A 24,983-nucleotide genomic window follows, 5' to 3' on the forward strand; every position below is an offset into this window, starting at 1 on the left:
CAATATAGTGCATACTTTCAATGGATTTAATGTGTTCAATTACACTAACGTGGACATTACAAAATAATTTTATATGTTGTTTTCTAAGGGTATGAAGTTTATTCCTACAGTGAAATTCAATTTAGTCAATACTATTACTGAAATGAAATTATATTGTAGGAGGTTGAATTTAGCCTTATTTTTCAAAACCAATGACCAGAACAACGGACATTTTGTACCTAACGAATTAAAGAAGAAGAGCACTTTTATTCCACCAGCTAATCCGAGAGTTGCAAGTTTTGAAAAAATGGTATGTCAGGACATTTATAAATTTAATAAAATTAATAAATTTAATAACATACACAACAATAAGGACAATTTATCGGAGAGTGAACGTAAATGCTTGAAAGAATTAATGACTAATAATGAGATTAGAGTTATGAAACCTGATAAGGGGGGTGGAGTAGCTTTATACAACAGTATGGACTATATCAATGAAATGCATAATATTTTGTATGAATCTGGCAATTATGAAACTATTTCTCTTAATGAAATCAATATACGATACAAAATAATTGATTTAGCCTTGGAGGAATATTTAATTGACAACAGAATTACCAGTGATATATGCAATTATTTGAAAGTAGAGTTTCCTACTTTGGCAACTATTATAGGCATTCCTAAAGTTCATAAGAGTTTAACACACCCCCCACCTTTTAGACCTATAGTCTCAGGTAGCAAATCCAAAATCTACCCTTTAGGGGTAGCTATTGATACATGGGTTAAACCTGTATATGACAATATTCCACACCTCATTAAGGATTTGTGGATGTTTTTAGCTCACCTAACCCCCAATATTTGGAGTAGTGAATTAATTTTTATCACCATTGATGTCATTGACTTGTTTTCTAGCATCCCTAAAGATATTGGACTGCAGAATTTTAGCAACAGTTTGAGGAAATATTCTGATATGGATTGGGACCGAATATGTCTCATCACTGACATGATGGGGATGGTTTTGGATTTTTAACTATATTTATTTCGAAGGTGAATACTTTAGACAAACCAGGGGAGTAGCAATGGGAGCATCCTGTGCTCCCATTTTTGCTAACCTGGTTATGCTGGAATGGGAAACTTAACATCTATTTGGATGTGAATTTTTCCAATACGTCACATATTATACCAGATACCTAGATGATATGTTCTTGTTATGGAAAGGACCCACTGATATGATTGATTTATTTATTGATTATATCAATAATTCCAGTAATTCCTAAAATTTACCTATAAGGTTAGTAAAAGTGGTATAGGATACCTAGATACATATATTAGTCACTCTGATGATGGTTTTACATCACAAATATATAGAAAGGATACATTTTCCAATGATTATTTGGAATTCACCAGTGACCATCCTCAGCATGTTCTTAAAAATATATTTAAAGGACAGTGTATTACAGCAGCCCGTATGTCCTCGACTACCGACATTATGAACAAAGAACTTCAGAAGTTCATTAAGTCTATGTTCATTAATAGGGGATATCCCAATTTATTATTGGTCAATGTTATAGATTATGTCAGGAAAGAATGGGGTAAGAAATATCCCCCATTATTGGGAAGACAACTTACAAATATGAACAATTGTTCATCTGTGTCGAATGTACGAAATAATAATCGGGTATGCATCTTGATATATTCACCACATGTGCAATATATTAAAAATATTATAAGGAGTCACTGGAATTTGATAAAAGTGGATGATGAAATAGAAACTATATTAGGCAAACATCCATGTTTTGTTCATAAAACTGGAAGGAATATAAAGAGACAATTGGAATTAATGATGAAGAAAAACATCAGGATGAAGAAATTATATACTACTAGAAAGTGCGGGTCATGTAAACAATGCCATGCTATAAACGAAGCAGAAGGATGTAAGTTAGATGATGTTAACAGGACATATATAAAATATAGAGCAGGGACGTGCAACACCAAGAGTATTGTCTATTTGGCTAAATGTATGACCTGCTCTGCTTTTTTTATATAGGGAAAACTGAGAGACAGTTAAAGCGACTTATTTATGACCATTTTTACAGCATTAAGGTTAAGGATAAAAATAATGCATTGTATCGACATATATATAAAAGCGGAGAAACACATTCTTTTAAATTTGCCATCATAGACCATGCAGATAATGCACCATGTGGTGGCAATTGGAAAGCTCTTCTGGGTATGAAAGAAAGCAAATGGCAGATTTTAACTGATGCCACGAGAAAACCAGGCATCAATGACCATATTAGCATTAAGCCATTTTTGATTTTGGCTTAATGGCATATAGTTAAAATGTATTCACATTATGTACTATCCATATACAATATAAGTAGTATTAACTATACAAAACAGTACTTATTGGATCTGTTCTTCAACATGTGGGTTTGATATACATGTATTTTAATATTTTAATATTTTAATATTTCATTGGTTTTAGGACATTCACTTATTAGATATATTAGATAGACATATTAATTATTTAATTATTTAACAGCAGGAGCATAAATAGCAGAATCTCAAAGTATTTTGTATTCTTATAGTACCTTACATTTTTATAGTATTTTGTAGTTAACATGTAAGCATGTATTTATTATTTATTATTATTTGTCGTATTTTTAATTTATGGTGTTTACCAGATCGAATGAATAAGTTCATTATCATGCAGGGAAATGTTGGCAGACATTTGCAGTTTCTAGTAAGGTTTTTAATAAGGTTATGAAGGAATGGCTTAAAGCCAAGCACTGTTTTTTTTTTAAATCACAATTGGCATAAATATTTTTTGGCGCCAAAAAGTTTATTTATTTGACTTTTTAACCAGTCTTAAACTGTTCTGATGAAGTCTGTATATTCAGATGAAAGCGCTTAACCATTCGTTTATTTTTGTTTCTATTTTAATAGTTAATAAAAAGTTTTTGGTTCCTGTCCGAACCGTGTTACACCGGTGTTGCTATCATACATTACTTAGACGTTTTTGTGTCTTTGGGACATCCTTCTAAACTGGGAATTGATGATTGAAGGCCAGTGTCTACTATTCTAAAAGTGTATTAGTTCTGGCTTAAGCACTTGGGCTTCAGGCCAGTTATTCTACATTAAGAAGGTTTGTGGTCTGCACTCTTGTGGGAGGAGAGGCTGGATTCTGCCTTTCTGAGCTGGGAATTTCTGGTCACAGGCTTATTGTGGCTGCTTATTTGAACTGTTTCTTTCTGAAACTGGTGCGCCTTTTTGCTGTAGCATAGACCAGATTCAGGCATGCTGAATCTAGCTTTGTTTGTATAACTTGAGCACTGATCCAGGCCATCTTTTGTTGGAGAAGGTTCCCCTGCACCCTAGTAAGCAGGGGTGTGCAGTTAGAACTTGTCTGATTGAAGACTGCTGGAACAGGGCTCAGTTTTGAACTTTTTTCTGGTTAATGGGGTAACTTGTTTAAGTCAGTTTGTTTGTTTTCTATTGTTTTATATATATATATATATATATATATATATATATATATATATATATATATATATATAAATTGCACTTTATTCATCTGCTTTTACTGTATTTGTGTTTCTTCCTACTTTATTACTGGGGGCATTGACTACAACTCTGATCTGCGCTATATAACAATAAGTATCCTTTTTTGTGCTTTTAAACTGTTTTTTTGAGTGTATCTGCTTTATTTTCTGAAAAACAAACAAACAAACAAACAAAAAAAAAACAAAACAAAAAAATATATATATATATATATATATATATATATATATATATATATATATATATATATATATTTATATATACACTTGCTTCCCACCTTTCTAAGCTAGTATAGTCCAGTTTTCAGGTTAGTGCTGAATTCAGGGCTGTGTTACAAATCTCTGTGTTTGCCCATACCTTACTTGGATAGAAGAAAGTTTCTCTGTTCACCTGTGAGAGAGGTGAGCTTTGAGCAGTCTATCTGTCCCTGGAGGAGTGGTTTCCGCCCAAATATTAGTAGTTTATTGGCCATTTTGGGCTAATTTCTATCTCTTTTTTTTCCCTGCTTTAAATACCATATTTGCCTGATTTTGCGCACCAGACAGTGCCGGTTAGCTAGGGTAAAAATATTCACTGCTCCACAAAGTCTCCTCTTCAAATTTTCCCTTGGAACTAGACAAACTTTCAACTTAAGCACTCAAGCAATTCATTTCTCAGACCGGCACTTGCTCAAAACTTATAGCAAGCACTTATAAACCCTAGCACTAGACCCTCCTGTAATGTACAGAAGGACAAGGCTCTCTATTCGACCTCACCAGCCATCCAGTAAAACAGTTCACTGTATCTATCCAGACATGTCCAAAGGGCAGTTTCAGATGTACCCTCCAGTTCAACTGGTGAATCTGGGCATTTTGAGGCAATGTTACAACTGCATCATGTACACAGGCAACCCCCTCCTCCTACCGCCAAACACTAATACATGCAAGAGATGCAGTTATACAGCCAAACTAGAGGCTAAGCTCTCTCAACCCATGACTGGATCAGACAGTCAAGAGGAGAAGGGAAATACTTGCATCACACCACCAGTCTTACACAGATCCATTAAACCAGCACTGGCAAACAACACACATAAATACATAAATACAGCCCTTAAGGCAAAACACCATACCTAACACGCTAGTAATAGGAGACTCTATAGTAAGGCACACGGATGTTCCACTCACCAGGCTGAACAAGGAGAAGGTTACTGTCAGCTGCCTGTCGGGTGCTCAGATCCACCACATAACACAAGCACTTAGGTCACTCCAGAACAAGTACGATGCTGTCATTGTACATGTTGGTGTGAATGATCTAAGACGTACCTCCTTGGACTACATGAAAAGAGACATTGAAGAGCTCTCTGATCATGTAGCCCAAGCTGGTATGACCCTGACCTTGAGTAGCATACTTCCTTCACCTAGAATGATACCACAATGCAAAGACAAAATGATCAGTTTCAACAATTGGCTAAGCTTCTGGTGTCATTCTAAGGGGATCCAGTGTCTGTCTGCCTGGGATGACATGATAGACAAGCCTCGCTGTTTTGCCAGAGATGGGTTGCACCTGTCACACCTAGGTTTTCGAATACTGGCCAAGGCTCTTGCCGTCCCCATAGTGCCTTTTTTAGGCAAGGCTCAAAGGACAAACCAACCACTGTAACCAGCACAGGTAGCCAAAAACTAAGGGTAATGCTACTCAACGCCAGAAGTCTCAACCTCAAAATGCACACACTCGAGGCTCTCCTCAGCATGGAGAAAATCAATGTTTGTGCAGTGATGGAAACCTGGTTCAAGACTCAAGAGAGCACCCCAGCACTGCCAGGTTACAATTCATATCATTCCTTCCGGCCTCAGTTACCGGATTGCAGTACAAAGGGCGGAGGTGTATCCATATTCATCAAGGATACCCATATCTCCAGGTTAGTAGCACAGCATGATGCCCCAGAGATCATCCATGTGCAACCATCAGCAGGCAAAACCACATTTCAAGTCATAGCTGGTTATAGATCACCCACCATGTCCCAAGATGCTCACTCTGCATTCCTTGAGACATTGGAAAATATAAAGGTCCTATCCAACACCATAATCTTGGGTGATTTCAACTACCCTGGTATAGACTGGGCGAACTACCAATGTTCCAACTCCTATGCTCAGCGATTCATAGAATTTATAAATTCAAATGCCCTTGAACAACTAGTATGTTCCCCCACTAGAGGGGACAACATATTGGATTTAATCATCACAAATATGGGCGCCCTCTATACCACACCTGTTATCACTCCCTCCTTGGTCAGATCCGACCACAAACTGATAACCCTGGACATCCTCACCCCCCCCCCACCATGAAGATCCTCCAGAAGGGCTTAAATGAGACTGATGCATGGTGTCAAAGCCATGGTCTCAAGCTAAATGCAAAAAAATGCGTAGTAATCCCCTTTGGATAAAACAGAGTACCCGCAAACTACAACATAGGAGGTAATCCCCTGAAATCTGAAGAAAAAATAAGGGATCTAGGGACCCAAGTAGATAGCCAGCTTTCCTTTGATAACCATGTTGCCAAAGTGGTTAGAAAATCATTCTATGTGACCCATCTGATCATGAAAGGGTTTGCATCAAGATCTAAGGATGTAATGGTGCCCCTCTACTCTTCCCTCATCAGACCCATTATTGAGTACAATGCACCAATTGGAATGTACCTGGCTAGACATCTCCAGCAGCTGGAGAGACCACAGAGGTACCTAACCAAGAAAATTAATGGCCTCAAACAGTTGCCCTATGCAGCGCGATTGAAAAAGCTAAGACTGTTCTCTGTTGCATACCGCTTTCTCAGAGGTGATCTCTGTCTAACGTACAGAGCCATATCCAACCCAGAATTGTTGAACATGCTCCATCTTAGCAAAACCAAATCTACTTGAGCTCCACGCTCTAGGGATATAAACCTCAACACAACAATGAATAGAACATGCTGGAGGGATAGATTCCCTTCGCAGAGACTTCCCTTACTATGGAACAGGGTCCCGATCTACATAAGACAGAGCCCCTCACTATCACTCTTCAGGAGGAACCTTGATGAGTGGATGGGTAACAGAAAGTTCACATTGGGGATCACACCAACAGCACTACTAGATAGGGGCCAAGGGTACTAGCTGCTAGTACAAGGGTCTAGGGAACTACTAAAGGGGTGGTGAATACCGCACAATGTGGCTGGGCTAATATATGCCTTCGGGCAGATAGCTCAGTACCAAACTATGAACCTATGAACCTATGAAAACATACTCGGAGGCTTTAAATAAAAATCTGCAAAACCAACAGAGACCTCCAAAGCAAACATCCAAGCAACCTCCATCCCCCAACATAAACCATGAAACACATACTTCACAAAACCAGTGTGCCATGCAATCACAGCCCTTAAGGCAAAATAACATACCCAACATACTAGTAATAGCTGACTCTATAGTCAGGCACACTGACGTCCCACTCACTAGGCTGAATAAGGAGAAGGTTACTGTTAGCTGCCTGTTGGATGCCAGGACCCGCCACATAACGCAAGCACTCAGGTCACTCCAGAACAAGTACAACTATGACTCTGTCATTGTCCATGTTGGTGTGATGACCTGAGCTGTACCTCCCTGGACTACATGAAGTGAGACATGGAAGAGCTCTCTGATCATGTAGCCCAGGCCGGTATGACCCTGAGCCTGAGTAGCATCCTACCCTCACCAAGAATGATACCACGGTATAAAGAAAAAAATCTCGATTTCAACAATTGGCTAAGTTTCTGGTGTCATTCAAAGGTGATCCAGTGTCTGTCTGCCTGGGATGACATGCTCGACAAGCCACTCTGCTTTGCTAGAGATGGCTTGCACCTGTCACCCTTAGGCTTTCGAATACTGGCCAAGGTTCTTGCCACCCCCATAGTGCCTTTTTAGGCAAGGTTCAAAAGACAAACCCACCGCAGTAAATAGCACAAGTAACAAAAAACTGAGGGTAATGCTACTCAATGCCAGAAGTCTAAACCTCAAAATGCACACACTCGAGGCACTCCACAGTATGGAGAAAATCGATATATGTGCAGTAACAGAAACCTGGTTTAAGGCTCCAGAGAGCACCCCAGCACTACCAGGCTACAACTCATACCATACATTTCGGCCACAGAACCCAAACTGAAATACAAAAGGTGGGGGCGTGTCCATATTCATCAAGGATACCCACACCTCCAGGTTAGTGGCACAGCATGATGCTTCAGAGATCATCCACATGCAACTAACAATGGGCAAAACTGCAATTCAAATTGTAGCTTGCTACACATCACCCACCATGTCCCAGGACCCCCATTCCACATTTCTAGAAACACTGGGAAACATAAAGGTCCTACCAAACACCCTAATATTGAGTGATTTCAATTACCCAAACATTAACTGGGAGAACTACTCAAATACTAACTCTCTTGCCCAACTTTTCCTAGAATTTATAAACTCAAATGCCCTGGTGCAACTGGTCAACACTCCCACCAGAGGTGACAACATATTGGTCCTGGTCATCACCAACATGGGTGACCGGTGTTTCACACCAGAGGTCAACCCCTTGCTGGTTAGATCTGACCATAAATAAATCACTTTGGATATCCATATTTCGCCCCTACCCCCGGACAAGAAAACCACCATGAAAAACTTTTGAAAAGCAAACTTCACGTTACTTAAGACCGAGGTGGAAAGTTTCAAAGCCTCCATGCTGAAGGATAACACTGTCCAAGCTGCAAAATCCTTTACTAATGCATTCTACGGGTAGCTACAAGAATGCATGGATCGTGCTATCCCAAGCAAAATCAAGACTCACTCCTCCAAGAAAAGGAAACCAGTCTGGTGGACTCCTGCCATAAACAAGCTATACAATAGAAGGAGGAAACTAGTACAGAAAAGAGTAAAATCCCAAGAAGGGAAGACATCCCTGATCAGTATCAGCAAAAAACTATGATTCCTCGTAAAATCATGCTCGGAGTTAGTGCAGAATGGCACAAAATACACTGAACCGACTGATATCGCCAACATTCTGGCAGACAGGTTCAGCGCAAACTTAGCCCCCTCTCACCCCCAAAAGGTCCCATAACCATACCAGAAGAATGTAGAGTCTCTGAAATCACAGACACTCAGGTTAAAACAGCCCTCTCCAAAGCCAAAAACACAGCATCAATGGGAATGGACGGTGTCCCAGGCTGGGTTCTACATGAGCTCAAAGACAAACTAACCCCTCACCTAAACACGCTGTTCAAATACAGCCTCTCCACAGGCTACATACCCATAGAGTGGTGCACAGCAGCGGTTATTCTGCTCCACAAAGGTGGAGCCACAACAGACCCCAGGAACTATCGCCCTATAAGCCTGACTAGCTTGGTCTGCAAGGCTATGGAGTGCATCATCATGGAACTCATTAACAGAGACATTGGGAACCTCCAAACACTGGACCCTACCCAGTTTGGCTTTGTTAAGGGCAGATCATGCCTTCTAAACCTGGTGGACTTCTTTGAGACAGTTACCAAGGCTATAGACAAGGGAAAGGTGGTACACACAGCCTACCTATACCTCGCTAAGGCCTTCAACACCATTTCCCATTCTGGTATTATAGACAAGCTCACCAGCCTGAACATAAACCCCTATATCACAAGATGGGTTGCCAACTGGCTCAAAGACAGAACCCACATGGTGAGAGATGCGGGAGCTAGGTTCGACTCTAAACTGGTTACAAGTGGCGTTCCCCAGGGCTTAGTCCTAGGACCCCTCCTGTTCGGCATATACTTCTCAGAGGTACAGGCAAGCACAGGAGGACAATGGCTGACCAAGTTCACAGACGACTGCAAACTAGGGGCTATAATTGACTCTCCGGCTGGCACAGACATCCTCCAAAAGGGTCTCACTGAGATGGATACCTGGTGTCAAAATCATGGCCTCAAGCTAAATGCCAAAAATGCATAGACATCTCCTTTGGAAAAAACATAGTACCCACAAACTACCACATAGGTGGTAGTCCCCTTAATACGGAAGATGTAATAAGGGATCTGGGGACCCAATACTCGGTTGCATACCGCCTACTCAGAGGTGATCTCTGCCTGACACACAAGGCCATGTCCAATCCAGAATTGATGGACATGCTCCACCTAAAGAAAACTTTATCCCCTCGAGCCACATGCTCTAGGGATCTAAATCTCACCACAACAATAAATAGGATGTGCTGGAGGGACAGATTCCTGTCCCAGAGACTTCCCATGCTTTGGAACAAGATCCCAATCTACATTAGGCAGAGCTCCTCGCTAACATTCTTCAAAAGAAACCTTGACGGCTGGATGGGAAACAGAAAGTTTACCTCGGGGATCACTTCAGTGGCTCTGCTGGACAGAGGCACAGGGAACTAATCTAAGGGGGCGGCGAAAGCCAACACATTCTGGCTAGGCTTATAAATGCCTTCGGGCAGATAGCCTCGTATCAACCTATGAACCTATGAAATGAAGGTGTTCTGACTGTTTCTTTGATCATTATGTGTGTAATTCTATTTGTAATGCAAATCTTTATGCACAGTCAAAGTGTGCATGAATGTATACAGTATAGAAGCATGTCTTTATCAGCTATATAAATAAACAAAACAGGAAATACAGACATTTTGCTAGATCAATTCTGTTTTACTTGCCCCCCCCATGAGGTGTCGATGTATCTTGTAGGTCATTCCTGGTCTTTGTTTCTTCACGTGGTTCAGTGCCGCATGCATTTTATACTCAGTCCTTGTTTCCATAATTAAAACTATTGTTTTGCATCCATTCATCTTAATGGAATATTATTTCACTCATTCTCTTGTCTCTTTGAACAAATGCTTCCTGTAATGCTTCCAAATGTCCCATTCAGGCCTTATTGAATGACCTTACTTTTTGTACTTGCTCAGTTCTAAAAAATCGTTCTCTCTTGGCACATATGAAATCTTTTAGCTCTTCATTTTTTGTTACTCAGCTAGAATGCACTTGTTTTAATAATTTAGTCTTTCTTTTGTGGACACGGTACAGTAACAGCCATAGGTTTTACCACTCGTTAGTATAAAACATATAACACCTGAGGTACACAAACAACAGAAGTCTATTGGAATAAGATCAAACTAAATGAGATAAACAGTTAAGGGAACAGAATGGAGGGAACACAACTTAGTTTAATCATTTAGCAAGGAAATATACTGCAAGGTTCTTTCTGTGCCTTTTTCTGTCACATACTGGGACAAATCAGGACTCTCATTGGAGTCTTAGCACTCATGATATTAGATCTTAGCTGTAGCAATAAACAGAGGACGTTTTTCCCACTTTGCCAACAATCTAATTAAAGCTGTGTCTACTAACAGACCCCCTGCAAAGGAAAAAAGTGGGAGGGACTTGAATGGCAAGAATATGATTCAGCTGGGACCATAAAGGAATTTGGACTAAACACATTGGTGTACTTTTACATTCAGATCACATTTTGTAGAACACAGTACAGTTCTGCATTTCTACAGCCACGACTTACATGAGGAAAAAAAAATTTTCGTCAGAGGAAAAACTAGACAATAACAGACTGGAAGATCTTTGGCTTTTATATTGTTCAAACATCTTCTTCATTTGCCAAGGCTGATCTCAGGCCTTTTATATTTGCCTTTTAATTTTGTAGGACTATAGTTGCTATAGTTTCTTCCAGAAACATGCTCTTCTCATCAAAGAAGCACTTACAGTTTTTATCTCTTTATTATTTACAGAGAAATACATAAAATACTATCATGTTAGTTCTTTTACTGTTTCTTATTTATAACTGCTTCATTTTTATACTATTGCATAAATTAACCTACGGTGCTGAAACTTTTCTCCCCAGGCCTCCACTGAAAAAGGGCCCTGCCCAATCAAGCTATCCCAGTAAACAAGTGTAAATAAATAAATAAAATTCTGCAGTGCTGAGGTTGTGTTACGCAGGGTCTACTTCATAGGATCGAAATTCCAGAACATTGATCCTCTGATCATCAAAGACCAGAGGATCAACGTTCTGAAATATCGAACCTACGAAAAAAATCTAAAACGTGAAAACTTTTTATTTTACATTTTTGCAGGGGGGCAAACAACCTTCACCCCCCTACAGACCCCCGCTACTTAAATATACCAGTTCTGAGATCACATTACAGTGAAGAGAACGGTAAAGTTCTTGTTCCAGACTGTACGGTGATCTCCATTCACAAAGTTCGAGAGTTCAAAACTTTGATCCTCTGGTCTTTAATGATCAGAGGTTCGATGTTTGAAATTTCTGTCCTTTGAAGGGGATCTGGGGTTTACTTCATAGGATCGAAATTCTAGAACATTGAACCTCTGATCATCAAAGACCAGAGGATTGAAGTTCTGAAATATCGAACCTGTGAAAAAAATCTAAAACATGAAAACTTCTTTTTCACATTTTTGCAGGGGGACAAGCCCCCCTTCACACTCCCACACCCCTGCTACTTAAATATACCAACTCCGAGATCCCACTGCAGTAAAGAGAATGGTAAAGTTCTCGTTCTGCACTGTACGGTTATCTCCATTCACAAAGTTCGATATTTCAAAACTTCGATCCTCTGGTCTTTGATGATCAGAGGTTCAATGTTTTGAAGTTTTGATCCTTTGAAGAGGATCTGTTATGCATGGCTATGATCCTAGAAGATACCTGCTGTGTTGGATAAAGCTGTCAGATATAAATGGGCAGGTGTGCTAAGTTAACATCATTTATTAAAGTCAAGGCAGTCAGGCTACTTGTACATTATTTGTTGTTTGCAGAAGGTGTGGATTAACACCAATATGAATTACCTTCTACATTGGTTATTCATTTTACATAGAATGCAGAATATGACCAAGACCAGTTACCTATCAGACTGGTTATCCACAAGAAGGATAGGGCTAAGGTAAGTTACCTGACGGGTTGGCTGTACAACATCTGTAGAAGGTATTAGATGGAAAAATTATCTGAGATACTTATCCAGGTTAGTTAAAAATATGTATAGGCTGATAGGGGAGATGGACAATATCTACTGTGTGACAGTCACCCCTAAATAGAGCCAGCTGTATCTAGTGGGATTACTAAGTTTACAAACAAGTAAAAAAATAAAAATGAAATAAATAAATATTGGAGAGAGTCAAAGTATATTTCCTGCATTGTTCAGTTTCTGCAAGGCTGTGAGGTAGTGCTAAGGTGAGTTAGCTGCCATGCTGTTCAAATGGTATATACAGTGACAGGACAAAACTGAGTTATAGGTTGGTTGTGCAATATGTACAGGAAATGATAGATATGGCTAAGTTGTATTATCTCTTATGTTGATTACACAGTATTTTCAAAGATGCTGGATAGGGGCAAGTTGTGTTATTTGCAGTGCTGTTGTGAACTGTGAATAATGGGTGCTGGACAGTGTTTGTGAACATTAGCTGCTATGCTGGTTGTGCAACTTGTAAAATAGTGCTTGCTAGGATCAAAGCATATTATATGATTAGCTGGTTGTGCAGAGTTTGGATGGTGCTGGATATAATCAGAGGTGAGTAACCTATAAGACAGAGTATAATATGCAGACGAGATATAGAATGGGGCGGAGATGTGATATATGCTAAGTTGGCTGTGCACACTGCATACATAGTGCAGAAAGCATGACAAGTTTCCACTTAATTATGTGGTATCTGCCTTGGGAGCTGAATGTAGTTAAGGTGACTTATTATCAGGCTGACTGTGCAGTGCCCGCAGGCTGATGGACTCAACTTGGTCTGAGTGAATGGTCTGCCATGCCGGTTGTGCATTATTAGCAAATGTTAGGGTAGATCAGTATGCCTAGCAGGTTGCATTGCCCTGTGATAGTATGAGCTGGGTAAATGTTGTTTATGATTAGCATTTGGGCAGTAGAAGGGGCTATGATGGATACTCTCCTCTTTTAGTTTGTGGTTGGGCTGCAGTCTGCAGAAGTTCCAAACAAGATTCTGATGTGCATGCTGCTGTATCATAAGCAATGTCTGAGGAATGCTACACATTATTGCCAAGAATAATCCACCATTGTGGTTGTGCTCTTCCAGGTAAGGCATTGTATATGGCTGAAGTCTTAAACTCCGTCTGCTGGCTGGGCTGTGCATATGGGCTTGGTGAAGTGCATTCAGCAGAGCAGGTACATGTGTCAGCTATGTGTGTGGCCTGCTCAGGGTACAACACTGACCATAACAAGTTATTTATCACATCACCAAGGCCCGGTCTAGGACCTCACAGGCCTTGAACAACTGAAGTAGGAGACCACTTCACTAGGCTTTGCCTGTTACACTATGAATGTTATAATCAAAATAGCAGACTGCTTTTTTCTCTAAGGTCAGTGTGAAGCAAAATATTGCAACACACGCACACACACACACACACACACACACACACACACACACACACACACACACACACACACACACACACACACACACACACACACACACACACACACACACACTCTCTCTCTATCTCTCTCTTTCTCACAGGAAGAAAAAAAACATTTAAACATGCATAAAACAATTTCAAGCACTGTTAGAGCCTTGTGGCAAGGGTACAAGGTCTGAATCTTTCCACCTTCATTTACCAGACAGTGTTTTGGAGCAGTTGGGAATTTTGGTTAAGATCCTTAATAGTCCTGAGGACTGAATATCTAGTAACTATGAACCTGAACTGTGACCAAGGGCGCCCGCAGGCAGGTGCAAGGGGGTGCACTTGCACCCCCCTGGAATCGGCTGACTAGATCATTTCCAAAAAAGTTTTTTTTTTTTTTTTTTTTTTTTTTTTAATGTGAGTTCTTCTTTAAGAAGTCTGTGCTAACAGCACAGTCGCGGGCGGGCGTGCTGACATCATCGCTGTCGCTCATGCGATGATTTAGAGGTTTGAGAGCGGGAACTTAGACGGATGATTCGAGCGGGAACAGAAGATGGGACACTTTCAGGTAGAGGAGTTTGCAGACGGATTATTCGAGCGGGAACGGAAGATGGGACCTGAAACGGGACACTTTCAGGTAGGTGTGTGTGTGTGTGTGTGTGTGTGTGTGTGTGTGAGCTGGGGAGAAGGGGGTTCGAAATGTATGAACAAAGTATTGCGGTTTTAGTTTGTGGACTTTTTATATGACCTCTTCACAAAATAGCTGTGCCTTATGAAAATAGGCACAGTTCACTGTGACAGACTGTGAATGTCAATGGAAAAAATAGTGTCTGTGAACTTTTATCAACATAATGAAGAAATGACTGATAGGGCAGCACAGTGGTGCAGTGGATAGTGTTGTCACCTCCCAGCAAGAGGCTCCTTAGTTCAGATCTCAGTTGTGGTGCTTTCTGTGCAGAGTCTCCATGACCACCCTGTGTTCATGTGGGTTTCTCCCAGGTGCTTTTTTTTCCTCACACATTCTAAAAGCATGCAGTAGGTGAATTGGACACTCTAGATTGTTACTTTGGAAGTGACAACATGATCCCATGTGCAAAATGATAAAAAGGGGTTATGGGTGGATGCAATGAAGATATGACTCATGCACTGAATATCTGTGTCATTCTTTACTATCATAATCACACAGGGTCATCCTTACCATATATGTTTATAGATTAATTTTACAGCAAATACTTCTATTTTCCTTTTTCACACAGAGGAAAATGGCTAGTGTGTGTGTGTGTGTGTGTGTGTGTGTGTTTGTGTGTAAAATGCCCCAGGTGTACATGGTGGTGGGCAGAGAATAAGGCTTGAACCCTGTACCGTGGGCCCAAGTGGCAAGAGCCTGAATTCCCTACCCACCACCATTTGTAAAAATGTTGCAGGATTTTCCCTCATACTTTTTCTGTTCCTCATAAAATCTGTGGTTTCTGCATTTGTGTCCTTGTTGCCTGACAGCTAAATGTTATCTGGTTTTATTCTTGGCTGTCTGGAGTGTTTCTCCCTGGGCCTCTGCTAAAAAATTAGCTTTTTTTTTTTCAAAGTCAGACTTTCCTGGTTAATAAATGTTAAAAAAATGGACACATTTCAGTATCGGACTTCATATTCTTCAGAAAGTGTATGGTAACAAAAGCAAGCTTTTATTCTAGCAATTTTCTAACTGTACAAGATGGATATTTGAAATGTATCCCTGTGTTTGGGACTGTATTCCCCCCATTATTGGCTTCATCCAGGTTTTGTGCTAGGGTTGAGAGTTATGGTAAGAATTGAATTCACTGAATATGTTTGGGGGCTGTATTAACCCAGTATTGGCTTTGTTCATGTATTTATTGGCTTCATCCAGGTTTTTTGCTAATGTTGAGAGCTATGGTGAGAACTGATTTCACTGAAAATGTTTGGGGGTTATATTCTCTCATTACTGGCTTTGTCCGGGTGTTATTTGCTAAGAGGTTGAGAGCTATGGTGAGAACTGAATTCACTGAATGTTTGGTGGTTGTAGTCACCCATTATTGGCTTTGTTCAGGTCTTTTCTGCTAAGAGGTTGACAGCTGTGCTATGGTGAGAACTGAATTCACTAAATGGTAAAGTTTCAGTCTTCCTCTTTCACAAAACAGCTGATTTGGCATAGTGGTATGTTGCTTTGACTGTTTTGCACGGGGTCCCCTGGGTTCAAGACGTGGCAGTGAAATGTATGGTGGTAACGCAGCATTTTATTCTAGCAACTTTCAAACATTATACAAGCAATGTTTAAAATGTGTCCCTGGTTTTTGGCCTTTTGCCCCCCCCCCCAATAAATTTCGGCTTTTTCCAGATTTCTTGTGCTGCAAAGTTCAGAGAGACAGCTGAGTGTCTGGTAGATTTTACAAGGAGCTGAGAGCTGCAGGGGAGCAAAAGTTTAGTGCTGCTTATGTTTAGTCTGCTTGCATTGTTAATAGCACAACAGATAGTGTACTTGCTTTAGATGCTGAAGGCTGTGGGTTCTACTCCCACAGTAGGTAAATGCATTGCTGATGCTGTATTGTGTTGTAAAGGGGGTGGATGCTGCAGTCCTTTTGGCAAAGATACCTAGTAACTATGAACCTGTTAACAGTTTGCTATCCATTCTCTATTGCGGTATTACTAGCTTTTCATTTTTACTGCATGCAACAAAGGCAATTTATTCTTCAAGGGTAACAGGCACTTTATTTGTAGATTAAACAATGACATATAAAGTGTTTGCTAGCAGCAACCTCTATTAGTTACAAATTTCTTCAATGTGGATTTTACTACAGAGATTGTGTATATTTTTACTGATAATGGTAGACTTGAGTAGACTTTTATGATGGAAATGTTCTGAATTGGGCAATTTTGTCATTGGTGGATGCTTTTTGTTTCTTTGTTTACTGGAAAAATTTTCAAAACAATAAATTTAAAATGCCCTTTAACAACTGTACTGTATTGTACAAGGAATATAATGTAATACAGTCAGGAAGGTGTATCAAAGAGCATGTGTATGTTATGTTCGAGGGGCCTATGATTTTGAAGACAGCCCAGAGTTAATATTTGCAATTGGCAAAATGTATTTTCTCTGAAAGTGGGTTTCAGTGCTGTTTCAATGCATGTGAGTTTCAAGGGCAGAGAAGTTTTAATTTTAGTCTATTTTCATTGAGACTGCATTGCTTTAAAAGATATGTATTGGGGTTTGTGCTGTAAAATGCAAAATAAAACTTTCAAATGAAATCCCAAATCATTGCAGAAGTAAAGCAAGTATGCACATTAGTGTTTATGGTAAATGGGGCAAAATAACCAAGGAATGGGACATTGGAATGGCTGCAGGGGGGGGGAGGCTCCATTTGACCATGATTTTGTGAGGGGGGGGTATCAAACTCAGACAGCCCCGGTTGAGCTATACCTCTCAGTTGTCCATATCTTTGCAGAATTAATAGATATTTGCTGCTTATTTTTGGTTTGTTCCTCATAAAATTTGTGGTTTTCTAGCAAATCATTTAGGAATGAAGCCATTAAATGACAGACACTGAGTTTCAGATGTCATAACCTTCAGAAAAATGCATGCTAATGCAAGACTGTCTAAGTTTATACAAGAGCAATTTTTAGTAGTGTTTGTATGTTCCCCAATATATTTGGCCTTGTTCAGATTTCCTGCATTAAGAGGTTGAGAGGTACGTGCAAATCACTTTGTAGATTAGGAATATCCAAACATCTCAATTGTCCCCAATTCTGGCTCAAAATGTTTCTCTCCCTAATAATCCCTCCTCCAAAATGGCAATTTTGGAAGAAAATGTGGAGGGTTTACAATTATAACTAATGATCAGTTATAGATTACCTTTATTTCAGAAATGCATGTGGATGCTCTTATTTTGTTAGCTGCTTCAAGTTAACTGTTAATATTAAAAGGTGTCCCTTATTTGACAGGTATTTTGCATCACATTTTGGTCTGTTTTTCATAAAATTGTGGTTTCTGGAAAATTAGTGGCAAGTCATTAAAGATTTAAGTTAGAAAATAATGGCAGACATTTGAGTTTCAGATTTTATACCCTTCAGAAAATTTGTACTAATGCAAGATCTACCTGTTCTATTAAGTTAATAAGAGCAATATTTAAAAATTGGCCTTATTTTTGGGCCTGTGTCCCACTTCTAGTTCTGTGTATGGCTTTGTCCAGATTTCTTGCTCTGAAGTTGAGAGGTAGGAGTGTCAGAGCCATCACTGTCAGCCAGAGACATTTCAAATTATGACATACTTATTGCACCCCAGCCCCCATTGTAGTGGCTCGGGATGTGTCCGAGGAAGGCAAGAAGCAGTTATGCAGTAAGTGTGCAGAGTATTCCCCCATCCAAGGTAGATCACAAATACGACTGTGGCTTTTCATCTGTCCTTGATTTTGCAAAATGTTTTGGTTTTCTATCAGATTTTTATACTGTTGATTTATGCTTCTTATTATTCAGGAACTGCATGCTATCACAGTGTCCTGTTGCTCTGTTTAAGTAGCCATGGTTTAATGAACATCAGGTAAGCTTGTCGGAGATTGTAAGATGCAAGTAAGCTTTAGTAAGCTTGTCGGACATTGTAAGATGCAAGTAAGCTTTAGTAAGCATATTGTTAAAGAATTGCCAGCATTGAAAGCCTTTTCGTTGTTGCCATGCAGAGAATATTTACATAGCTAGATAATGTATAAGCCTTGGGTATTGAAATGCATATGACAATATTTGTAATAAAAGGACAGGATTACACTGTTTTCAGAAGCTCATTACATTTTATTGGAGACCAGTGTCTTATAGCAGTGTCTGTGTGTTAGTACACTTGTAGCTGGGTGGCTTTAATGGTATATGGTAAATAAGCATTGCTACCTTACTTAAAAGCCAAGCCCTGCAACAACTAGCTCCACACTGAAGTCAAAACACAATAGCTCTGGTTGGGTAAATGTACTTTGTAGTAATCAAAAAGTCAAATGTTTGAAATAACTACAGCTTATGTGCAAACACAATAGGTAGTGATGAAACAATGCTCTGCTAAAAATGCTTTAATGCTCCACATTGCTGAGCTGCAATCACTAGCTACCAGGATTTCACCCACTTCAGATCAAGCACGGTGCTGTTCAGTGCAACCTTCCCAGAACTAATTCAAGTCTGACCAGAATTATTTGGTATGTGTATAAGAGGGAGGTAGCATACCCCTCAGCTGTCCAGAATTTTACCCCATATTCCTCTTAAAAAGGATTGAAGTTGCTAAATAATGAGACATTTCAGTTTTAGATGTCATGTCATTTAGAAAAATGCACACTAACACAAATCCTGTTACTGTTGCAATTTTCTAAGTTTCTGAGAGCCATATTTATAATCTGTCCCTATTTAATTTAGGCTTTGTCAAGATTTCTTGCACTAAGGGTGAGGCCTTGAGGGGTGTGGTATCTTTGTAAGAGAGAGAGAAAGTGAAATGCCCAAGTTAGAGTTAGGTGGAATTTTCAAGTGCATTTTCAAGGAACTGTGAGTTTTAAGGGAAGCAAAGTTCACTGCTGCTCATACCAAGTCTATTTACAATGTGCAACCATTTTGTTTAGCAAATGGTATCTCTATTGTGGTGTAAAGTTTTAAAGCTATGTTAGTAGCACCACAAGTAAAATACTTGCATCTTAATGTATATGCTGTAGGAATAGAACCTCAAGCCTTTACATTTGTATGCTGCAGTCCTCAGGATGTCCTCCTTTGGATGAGATGCCTATTAACTATGAACCTGTTTTTCAGCTTGTCATCCATTTTCTATTGCAATATACCAACTTACCATTTTTTTAATTTAACATAGGCAATTTATTCTTTGACGCAGCAGGCACTGAATTTGTAGATGAAACACTGAAATATATAGTTTTCTAGCAACAACATCTTCATTAGTTTCAGATATCTTTAATGTGGAATTATTCAGATTACTTTTACTTCGGCAGCGACACTCAAACAAGTGTTGCTGTATAATACAAGGGATATAATTCAATTATATATTATAATTAATGCAATCAGGTAAATCAAATAACTTTTGCATGGCCCTAATGGTGTGCAAGGAGCCTATTGCTTAAACAGTTCAAAGGTAAATAACCTGCCACTGGCCAGATGCATTTTCTTTGAATGTGGGTTTAAATGCCGTTTCATTGAATGTGAGTTTCAAAAGTAGAGAAGCTTTAATGCCAAGTCTGTTTTCATTGTAAGACTATTGCTTTGTTTAGATTTAGTAAATGTCTCAGTGTTTGGGCTATAATGTTTGAAATAAAAGTTGTAAATTAAATCCAACTGCCTGTAATCATTGTAGAACTAAAGCATAACACAGTATGCACACAGATTTGAACAGTGTCTACAGTAAATGGGGAGAAATAGCCAAGTAATGGGACACTGGAATGGCTGTGTGGGCGGGGCTTTGGGTGGGTGGACTTGGGCGGGGCTGTGTTGGCAGGGGGCGGGGTGAGCTATGTGGGTGGGGCTCTGGGTTTGCACCCCCCTGCAAAAAATCCTGCGGGCTCCCTTGACTGTGACACAGCAAAACACACAGATAATGCAAATGCAGAGGCAAAGACTACAAACTGACTTCATGACTCCTTTAGTAGGAAATAGTTATTATTTATGCAACTCTAAGCAAGTCACTAAAACCTGTTCATATCAAGTGAGGGAAAATGTCAAACATATAACAGAAAATGAGTCAGATATGGAGTAGTTATTTTTTATTTTATTACTGTCTGTCACAGATTATAGTTTAAAATCTGCTATTAAAGCAAGTTGAAAACAAATGTTTCATATAAAGAGTTATTGTTGTTCACATGTAGTATAAACCATGGAATAATTCAGAAAAACAAACGCTCAGATCATTTTCTGCAATTCCTCATTAAGAATGTGCTGGAAAAGGCAGTCTAACCTATTATTTCATGTAAGCATGTTTTTTTTCCCCTTGTTTCCTATTGCAGTGGGGTGTAAACATCTAAGTTCTTAAAACTCATGTTGTAAAGCTCAAATTAGACTAATACATGAAGCATATGTATGTAAATATGTATTTAACTGTCAGTGTGCACTAAAAAAGTAAACATTTCTGGAAGTGCAATGGACTTACCTTACCAGTAATTTCATTATGGTGTTGAAAGATGTTGATAACAAGTGCATACTTTGGTTTATGAAGGTTACACCTGCATAACTCTCAATCCCTTAGTACAAGAAATTTGGACAAAGCCAAAAATAATGGGGAGTCCATTTTTAGTGGTTGCTACACCTCCTCCCCCACTTAACATATATAGGCTCAACTCTGCAGAAAGATATCAGTTCAACAAATAGAAATTGAGCTATAAAATAAAGTGATTCTCCTTTTTACCTGGTACTGCACAAATCTGTTGGCAATTGTCTTTTCACAGGACTGGTGACTTAAAATATTTCATTTTGTAAAATGGGAGTACAATGACTAATCAAATGCCATAAATCATTCCTTTAGCTGACAGCAGACACTTAATAGAACCAAATACATTAGTAGCTAGGTCCTCTGTTACATTCTACTTAATTCTTCTTCCAGGTTGCACTTAGGTATATTGTTAACTTTTTCTTTCATGGCAGCACAACGGACATATTAATCTTATCAGCATATTCTGAGATCTTAATAAATTTGCCCTTCCCCTCAAACATCAAAGTCAAAGTAAACTTTATTGTCAATGTCATACAGATCAACACAGAGGAAAAAGTGCGTATCACTGCATGAAATTTCAACACTCAAACTCATACCATAAGAATGACAGTTTACAGAAGGAAGATAGGATAAATTAATAAAAATTTAAATAGTAAAAATAAAAATCAATATACGATACTAAAAATAAAGTAAAAAACTGAAAGCTTTTTTACAGCAGAAACAAAACAAATACAACAAGAGCAGAAAGGAGAAATATAAAAATATATAAAAAAACAGTACTATAAGTAAATAAAGAGGCATACATGTAAAACTTATTCACCACCAATACATACCATAAACTTACAGTTTACAGTTTTCATAGTGCAGATAGAGATGTATAAAGTGAGCTATGCTGAGAGTTATGTAAATAACAATGACATATTGCACATAAATAATGTTTTACCCATTTAGCGGGATAGGCTATAGGTTTGTTGTTCAGTAGTCTGATAGCATGTGAGAAAAAGCTGTTATGGAATCTGGATGTCCTGCATCTAATGCTTCTGTAGCACTTCCTTGTTGGCAGGAGTCTGAACAGTTGATAGCCAGATGGTGTATATCCCTCAATAGTTTTCAAACTCTACCACAGCATCGGTTTGAAAATATGTCCTGTAGGGACTGAATGTTGGAGCCAATGATTTTTGTGGCCTGTTTAATGATCTTATCCAGTGCCTTCCGATCAGCTTGAGAACAATTTCCATACCAGACAACGATGTTGTTTGTCAGTACCTAGTCAATCGTGGCTCTGTAGAAGGTAAGTAGGACCTGTGGGTGGAGGTTTGCTCTATGACCCTAATTAAGTTGTTGTTGGGCTTTCTTTATATAAGTTAGGAAGTGTCTGTGGCCCAGCTTAGGTCTTGTGAGATATGCACCCCTAGGAATTGGATGCTATTTACTTTCATCACCATTGCACCATTGATGATGACAGGGCTATGTGGCCTATTTTTTTTCCTAAAATCGATGACAATTTCCTTGGTTTTCCCAACATTTAGTGCAAAGTTGTTGTCAGTGCACCAATAAATGAGTTGGTTCACCTCCTCCCTGTATGCCCCCTCATCTTCCCTCTTGATAAGGCTGATTACTGTGGTGTCATCTGCAAATTTGATGATTCTGTTTGACTGATGCATAGCTGTCCAGTCATGTGTTAGAAATGTGAAAAGAAGTGGACTGAATATGCAACCTTGTGGGACCCCAGTGTTTAGGGTGATGCTGTTGGAGTGATGTTTTCCTTCTCAAACTATTTGTGTTCTTTCAGTCAGGAAGTCGATGATCCAGTTGCATATTTTGTTTTCTATGCCTAGATTACTTAGCTTAGACAGCAGTTGTTTTGGAATTACCATATTGAAGGCAGAGCTGAAGTCTATGAACAGCATGGGCATGTAACAGTCCTTATCTTTCAGGTGGTCCAAGGTGTGATGAAGTGTTAAGGCTATGGCATCCGCAGTAGAACAATTTGGTCTGTATGCAAATTGTAAAGGAAAAGATGTAGCAGGCAGGCAGGATGTTATGTGATCCTTGACCATTTTTTCGAAACACTTCATCACTACTGAGGTAAGTGCAATTGGCCGATAATCATTTAATGATGATGGAGATGGTTTATTGGGCAGAGGAATGATATTGGTGGTCTTAAAGCATTTGGAAAAAAATAACACAACATCATTGATTTCAATGTAATTTACAAGAGGGCATCCCTAACTTTTCAAAAAAAAGGTTATTTTATAATATTTAAAGACACTAAAGAGGACTTGTCTTAATACTGACCAGGCTATGTTTTTAAAATTGGACCATATCTTTTCCCCTCCATTCTTTCTTAGCTGCCATTTACCAAAAAGATGTCAAACAGTAGTGTAGTAATGATATGGGTATATACCCCATTATTGATCTGCTTTATTATTTTCATGTGTATCATTTTGGTATCAGTGTTGTTTTCTTTCAGGTTTATTTTTTCTTGTATCCACACTTTTGTCATAAATACTTTAATTCCCCCTCTTTATTCTTGTGGTCCTGTTACTATAATCTGAGCCACTTCTTTTTCTTTAAGAAAACTGACCAGTCACCAAAATAAAGAATTTATTCAGAATAACTGATTCATTTTCTTATCCCTTATACAGTTCAATTCCTCTCATTTTCCAACACCTACTCTATTTACTTCTCAGTGTCTTCTACACCAGCCTTCATGATGACTCCATGGTACTAAATTGTTGCAGTAATGATTCAAGTTAAAAAGTATGGAGACTTCCAGCGATGGTGAGACCCTAGTGAGATATTGCAGCAAGTGCTCTGCTAAGCTTAGTGTTCATTAATACAAAACCTATACCCTCAAGTTATATTTGTCTATAATGAAATGGGAAGATAAATAAATGCAAAGTAGTATAGAAGCATACTGTTAGCAGATTTGGTACGTGTATGCCAGCTAAGTGAGGAGAAAGACATGCTGCTAGATCTTTGTCTGGTCCTTGCCAGTAAAAGGAAGTGCATTGAGACATGAGTAATAAGTGGGTTGCACTGAATTTAAAAAAGAGGATAAGATATGCAGCAAGAAGAAACGCTGACTCTGTGTTAAATAAGAGCATTGCTTACCAGATTGTTGGAAAAAGGAGATAAATCTCTAGCCACAACCAAGTGACACTCAGAATGTGAGAAAGTATAGTCAGCTTACTTGGATGATGTCTCAGCTGTACAAACTGATATGAGAGAGGTCAAAGGAATAGCAGTAAAAATCCAGGTGAAAACTGAGGAACTGGATAAAAAACTGTATGAGTTAGTGAGTTAGAAGACATGGCTCATAGAAAGAATCTCTGCTTCTCAGATATCCCCGAGAAGGAAGGAAGGAAAACTGTATACAATTTATATAACAGCATCTGTCCCAATGGACTAACTTCTCCAAAAAGTGAGTTAATACTGAACGAGTGCAGTGTATGTTTGGAAGGGTGCCAAGATTTGATAATGTGGCCCATATGGAGTTAATATTAAGGTTTGTTACATTTACACTAAGTAAGAAGATTCTCACATTATTATGGAAACAGGTCATAGACTACTTTGTAAGAGCAAGTGGCTGTACTGTGAACAATATTCCTCAAGGTATACCAGTTAAGAAGCAACAAGAGATGCTTCGAGTATAATTTAAAATAATACATCATACTTTGTTTGAGAGTCTGCTTTTAGCAGGTATGAAAACATTCCTCAATCCAGAGGAGGTGAGGCAGACATTGCAAAAGTATACCAAGCAATTGCTAGAGGCCATGAGAGGATAAATCGGAGGAAGCCTCAGAACAGCAAGATCAGCTTACCCTCTTTTTAAGAACGAAATGGAGGTATGAAAAAAAGCTACATTGGGATTAAAGT

The sequence above is a fragment of the Protopterus annectens genome, chromosome 12.part0 (assembly GCF_019279795.1).
Source record: "Protopterus annectens isolate FY-2018-M chromosome 12.part0, PAN1.0, whole genome shotgun sequence".
NCBI classification, from domain to species: Eukaryota; Metazoa; Chordata; order Ceratodontiformes; family Protopteridae; genus Protopterus; species Protopterus annectens.